Source organism: Mesocricetus auratus, unplaced genomic scaffold (genome assembly GCF_017639785.1).
Source record: "Mesocricetus auratus isolate SY011 unplaced genomic scaffold, BCM_Maur_2.0 Super-Scaffold_100003, whole genome shotgun sequence".
NCBI lineage: Eukaryota > Metazoa > Chordata > Mammalia > Rodentia > Cricetidae > Mesocricetus > Mesocricetus auratus.
The window spans coordinates 31503918-31511089 of NW_024429188.1; the positions used below are offsets into that span (position 1 = coordinate 31503918).

The window sequence follows — 7172 nt, forward strand, 5'->3', positions numbered from 1 at the left end:
CTGTTTTCTTACTTGATAACTGTTCTGTTATATATAATTTGACTATGTTAAAGTTAAGAACTTTCTTTTTGTTTAGACAGAAAAAAGCAGATGATGGGTGAAGTTCTGTGTATATGTCAATAAAGCACTGTTGGCCAAGGGAACCAATATAGGTGGGACTAGGAATCCAGTAGGACTCTGGGAAGGAGAAACACAGGAGAAACTCAGGAAGTCAAGATGGAACGCCATGGAGTAGGAATCCCGGAACTATTCTCCAGTAAGAGAAATACTTAGATTAACAGTTATGGGGTAATTACTTAAGTCAGAGCTGGCCAGTAAGAAACAAGCAAGGCCAACAGCTTCATAATAAATATAGTCTCCTGTGTGTTTGTTTCGGACTCATGCTGCTTTAGAACCAGGCTGGCAGGAAGGCTTCTCTCAAAAAAAAGGCTTCTCTTTACATCTCCCCATGAAATTCTCTAAGCCACCAACTACACCAGCAACGACTACCAACTTTTTTGCATTTAAACTTCCATTTGAAGGGATACATGTTCTACACAGTAAAGCAATTTGCATTTTAAACCATTAACTTTATTTTGTATTCATTTAGCTGTATTAAAAGCCACTCCTGTGAGCAAAGTACAAAAACTCCTCAAACTACAGAAAAAGTGAAATCACAACTCTTAAATGGCAGCCTCTTTCCATTCAACCAGGCAGTTGGTTCCAGATGATGTTATATTGAAAGCTTTTGAAAAATGAGATGGCAAATGGTGCCAGCAGGAAAGACTTCAATCAAGAGAGAGGAATAATTTTCTAATGGTAGTTATTATTTATTATACACAATCCAATTCCCCAAGATCTGTAAATCCTAATGCATATTACTAGGTTCTCTACTCAGTAGCACTGTTTAAAACCTCATAGTTGAATATTAAACCAAATGAAATATTAGGATTTCGTTTTAGAAATATGAAAATCTAGAAATATACCACAGTTCTTCAGAGACATATTTGTGGGCATGGGAAGGTTTTTGATGTAGGGAAGAAATCCTGTGTAGCTCAACTTGTCCTTGAGTTCACTATTCTCCTGTTTTAACCTCAATAATGCTGTGATAACAGGAACAAACTACCAAGCTCATGTCTTCAAGATTATCATAAATCTTAACATTTACTTATTGGGCTTGTGTGTATATACTTGGGCATGTGTGTCACTGCATTCATGTAGAGATCAGAAGATAACTTGTAAGTGCTGCTTTTCTATTTCCATTATGAGTTTCCTGGGGATCAAACTCAGGTTGTGAATATTCGACGAAGGATATTTATCTGCTTAGTTCTCTAGAGTTATCTTGAGTGAACTGTTTATATTTCTAATGTGTAAATGTTAGCTGAACAATAAAATGGTGAGCACTTCAGTAGTTTAAAATTTCTTTACCCACTCAGGTTCCCTTATCCATGTTATAGATGAGAGCACAGTCAGATAAACAGCAAATTCATCCCTTCATCAAAGAAGAGTGTAAATTTCAGTATGTCAGACAGTCATATATTAGGATAGATTAAAACAGCATGAGTAAATGTTGGAAGAATTTTAAAACTTATGTTTTAGTGAAGCAATACAAAGCATCTCATTGCCTACATTTTGAAGTAGAGGCAGTTTCAATTCAAAAGTATTGAAACACATGAAAATGTCATATTTGACAAGTGATTTGCATAGCATTGGCCCTGGAGGGCAGATGTCTTCCTTCGTGGAATCCAGCAGCAGCGATGGAACATCATGGCTTCCACAAGAGATGAGCTGTGGTCTAAGGGACAATATAACTACAAGTGTCTTGCAACCGCCTCTGCGCCACAAGAGAATGCCTCTGCAAGACAAGAGACCACCTAAAATTGCCAGTCCTGATGAAGGAGGCTACAGTAGTCATGTTGATTACTGAGAAAGTGAAGATGGCGGCAGTTTTTCTCACAATCAAAGAAGTGGCCCAACTCACAGAGATGATTCTGCTTACAGACACACAAGAGGTCATCATTTCAAAAGGCGATAGCCTGAATGCAGGCACATGAGGGATGGCTTGAGAAGAAAAAGTTTCTATTCTTCCCATTATTCAAGAGAACGCTCTCCCCATAAAAGAGACGATCCTTTTCTCAGAGAGTCACCTGTAGGCCGGAAGGATGCCTCACATAGCAGATCTGGATCCATTCTCTGCAGTAGAAGCTACTGTCCAGAAGGAAGCGCCCCATGCTCCTTCCATCAATCTCAGTATGAAAGTAAAGAGATGTCCATCTAGTCTTTGAAAACATCAAGAGATACTTCATCCTCAAGTTCTTCAGCAGTTTCTTCATCCAAGGTGTTAGACCAACCTAACCGGCTAACTGAGAAGGAACTGGCTGAGACTCCAAGCAAGTAGGATAAAGAAAAGCCAGCAAAGGCAGATGACAGTAACTTCACTGAGATTTCAGAGTTTGAGATGGGATTCACAGCACCCTTATTTATCGATCAGGCAGAAGAAGTCGAGTTGAACACATCAGATGGCACAGAATTGTGTGAAGACCACCATTTTATCAGTCACTCTAAATAACCGCATCAAATATCAAAGAGATTGAGCAAGTCTACCAACAAGACTTTTAACCAAACAGAGGTTGATTTCCAAAATATACAAAGAATTCAAGATGCTAGTCACAAAACACCAAACAACCCAATTAAAAAGTGGGGTATAGATCTAAATAGAGAACTCTCAATAGAGGAATCTAAAATGGATGAAAGACTTTTAAGATAGTTCCCAGCATCCTAAGCCATCAGGGTAATGCAAATCAAAAAATCTCTGAGATATCATCTTACCCTGGCCAGAATGGCTTAAATCAAAACACCAATGTCAGTCTATGCTGGAGAGAATGTGGAGAAAGAGGAACACTCCTCCATTGCTAGTGGGAGTGAAAATCTGTACAGCCACTCTGGAAATCAGTATGGCAGTTTTTCAGGAAAATGGGAATGAGTCTACCTCAACATCCATCAATTCCTTTCCTGGGTGTATACCTGAAAATGCACATTCACATAACAAGGACATCTGCACAATTATGCTCATAGCAGCATTATTTTTAGTTATCAGAAGTTGGAAGCAACCTAGATGCTACTCAATTGAAGAATGGATAAAGAAAAGGTGGTACATTTCCACAATTGAGTACCACTCAGTGGGAAAAAAAAAACAAAAAAGACAATAGAATCTTGAAATTTGCAGGCAAATGGATGGAACTAGAAGAAACCATCCTGAGTGAGGTAACCTAGTCATAAAAAGGCAAACATGGTATGTACTCACTCATATATGGATATTAGACATAGAGGAAAGGACTACCAGTCTACAATCCATACCACCAGAGAAACTAGGAAACAAGGAGGACCCTAAGAGAGATATACAGGATCCCCTGGAGAAGGTGAAAGTGACAAGATCTCCTGATCAAACTGGGAACATGGGAGGCAGTGGCAGGGATAGGAGATGGAGTTAGGAGAAAGAGAATGGGAGAAGATGAGGGGGGATGAAGACATGAGGGAGCATGAAGACTGAGTCTGGAGAAGAATAGAGGAGAGCAAGAAAAGAGATACCTTAATAGAGAGTATCCTTATATTTTTAAAGAGAATTCTAGCACTACCACAAATGCCCTTACCCTATAATGAGATTGGTTACTACATTGTATGCCATCCTAGAGCCTTCACACAGTAGCTGATGGAAGTGGAAGCAGAGACACAGCTAAGAAATGAACCAAACTCCTGGTATCCAGATGTAGAGAGGGAGTAGGGATGAGCAGACCCAGGTTGAGAAAACCCAAAGAAACAACTGACCTGATCAAGGGGGAGCTCATAGTCCCCAGAATGACAGTTGGGAAACCAGCATAGGACAATCCAGGCCCCCTGAACATGGATGTCAGTTAGGAGGCCTGGGCACTCTATGGAGCCTCTGGTAGTGGATCAGTATTCATCCCTAGTGTACAAATGTACTTTGGGAGTCCATTCCCCATAAAGGGATACTCTCTCAGCCTAGACACACCAATGATTGCCTAGGCCCTGCCCCAAATGATGTTACAGCCTTTGCTGATCCCCCATGGAAGGCCTTACCTTCCTGGGGATCAGAAGGGAGATGGGATGAGGGCTTGGTGCCGGGTTGTGGGAGGAAGGGAGGGGGATGGGAATGGGATTGCTACTTAATATAAGATTGTTTCTAATCTAAATAAAAAATGTAGAGAAAAAAATAAATCCAAATCTCTTAGTTCATTTCTTACTAAACATTGGATTTATATGGGTTTGTCCAGTTTTCCAAATAGCTTTCCTTTTTCTGTCCAGTGTCCCATGCAAAGCACCACACTACATATTGAGCTATCACATTTCTCTGTATTCCCTGCGGCTGTGAAAATATGTCTCTTACTTTTCTTGGTTTTTTAAGACCATGAGAGTTTTCAGGAAGATTGGTCAGGTATTTTGTAGAATATTCTTGTTTTTTTTTCCATGACTAGATTGGTTTGCTAAGCTTGAAACATATTCTAGGGACAATAATGGCATTTCTGCTTTTTACTTTAATAGATATTGTAGATGTTTATTTGTTACTAGAAATGTTATCCCAGGTATCATAAAGTATTTCTCGTCATCAAAAAATAGAAGCTTTAACATTTTTTGACTTGGGCATGAAATCTTCTAAAAAGGTTTTCCAAAATCTTAAGTAGAATTATCGTATTGTGCAATGAAACATATGGGGTTGCTGAATATCTTTTCCCATTTTGTGGACTCCTGTTTTGTCTTGTTAACTGTGTCCTTTGACATACAGAAGCAAGGATTTCTCAGCTCCTCACACCAGATGAGATGTTGAAACCCAAATTACTGGGATTCATCCCCTCAAATGATACTTTAATAGGCACAGGGTAAAACACTACAAATTAGAGCCTATAAGAAAACATATTATTCTTATGTTGCTGAGGTTTGAACAAACTTTATGATTCAAAGTTGTGAACAAATAAGATACTTTGAAGACTTTTAAAGCACATTAAGTAACAAAGTTTTTTATGGGAAGGGACATAGACTCAGAGTTTGAAAATTACTTTCCTGGTGATGATATTAAAAACAAAATTTGAGTACAATTATAAATAAAGTGAAAAAACTGGATTAAAAGGAAAATGTAATTGCATAACCACTAGATACTTAACCATTCATTTGAATGTAAGAATAAATAAAACAAAATGCAAAGATTAGCTGGGTTTCAAGGCACATGTAAATGCTTGTCTCTTAGATAGAAATATGGATGAATTGTATAGAAAAAAATTAAAGGAATTTATACATATTTGATTTTCTAATTCTATAAATTCTATAACATTTCTATTATATTTTAATTTTCTTTCTAATTGAAATCAAGTATAGTATATACTTTATCATGTATTCCTCTCCCATAGACACTGTCAAATCGTCTCAATCTTCATATCCAACCAATTTCAATTTTTCTATTATTCTTTCCTCATATATTAAATCCTGACCACAGTTTCTACATCCTCCACACTTCCCACTGCCTACACTCTACCTCTCTCTTCCACAGATCCACTCCTCCTCACTTTCCATTCAAAAGAAGAGCAGACATCCCATGAATACCAACGAAACACAGAATAATGACATAATAAGACAAGGAAGAAATCTACAAATCAAAGCTGTATAAAGCAACCCAATAGGAAGAACATGGTTCCAAATGTAGATGAAAAAGTTAGAGACATCCACCACTTGCAAATATTTCCTATAGAGGCCTCTGTCCTTATTCATTCCTTTTCAAGATTTTGCTTCAAACACTTCATTAATTTTTTTTCAACTAGAGTTAAGAAGAAATTTTCTTTTCTACAGAAAGCAGGGAAAGCACATTTTCTGTATCTTAATGGAAGAAGAATTATATTCTATTTTGACTATGCAAGTATTTAATGTCCAAAATACCATTGTGATTTCCTTTTACAAATACTTTCTTTAAATATACTTTCTTGAATTTAATAATTGCCTTTTTGCATTTTTATTATATTTATTCATTTTGTTTCATGTGTGTTTTGCTTTCATATATGAATGTGCACCCCATATGAACTTGGTACTTGTAGACATCAAAGAGGGCATCAGATCATCTTAAAGTGAACTTACAGATAGTTATGAAACAGCATGTTGGCACTTGGAATCAAACTCTCATCATCTGCAAGAGCAAAAAAATTCCTTTAATGATGAGCTATCTCTCCAGCTGGGACCTTCTAATAGATATATAAGAATCAGTACTTAACTTCTTTGTTACTATTGACCATTTTTCCCAGAGTTTGACTGCAGTATTCTGTAAGGCTGACAGGCAATGGCGGAAAAAAAGACCTGAAAGCTAAGAACTTTAAGTATTTGAAGAAATAAATTGAAGAAGATATCAAAAATGGGAAGGTCTTCCATGCTTTTGGAGAGGTAGGACCAACAGAGTAAAAATGACAGTCTTAGCAAAAGCAATCTACAAATTCAATGCAATACCCAACAAATTCCCCAAATTTTTTACAGACCTCAAAAGAACAATATTCAGCTTCATATGAAAAAATAAGAAAACTAAAACAAACCTATACAACAAAGGAACTTCTAGAGGCATCACCATCCCTGACTTCAAGCTCTACTATAAAGCTATAGTAATAAGAACAGCCTGGTAATGGCATAAAAACAGACACATTAACCAATGGAACCAAATTGAAGACTCTGATATTAATCCACACCCCTATGAATAACTGATTTTTGACAATATGTCAAAATTTTATAACAGAAAAAATGAAATTATCTTCACATAACCTTGAACACATTGTAACAGGAGACACCTTCCTAAAGAAAATACCAGTAGCACAGACACTGAGAGCTACAATTAATAAAAGGGACCACCTGAAACTAAGAAGCTTCTCTAAGGCAAAGGACATAGCCAATAAGACGAAACAGCAGCCAACAGAATGTGAAAAGAGCTTCACCAACCCCACATCTGAAAGAGAGATGATCTCAAAAACATACAAAGAACTCAAGAAAATAGACATCAAAATACCATAGTCCAACGAAAATTGAGATAAAGATATAATAAAGAATTCACAATAGAAGAATTTCAAATGTCCAAAAGACATTAAAGTAATTGGTCAAATTCTTAGTCATCATGGTAACACAAATCAAAATGTCTCTGATATACCATCATA

The 7172-nt window shown here is 37.0% G+C and overlaps 1 pseudogene; it reads left to right on the top strand.

The window, feature by feature from the left end:
* Positions 1-1746: 1746 nt before the first annotated feature.
* LOC101829193 lies at positions 1747-2598 on the top strand (annotated as a pseudogene).
* Positions 2599-7172: the final 4574 nt, after the last annotated feature.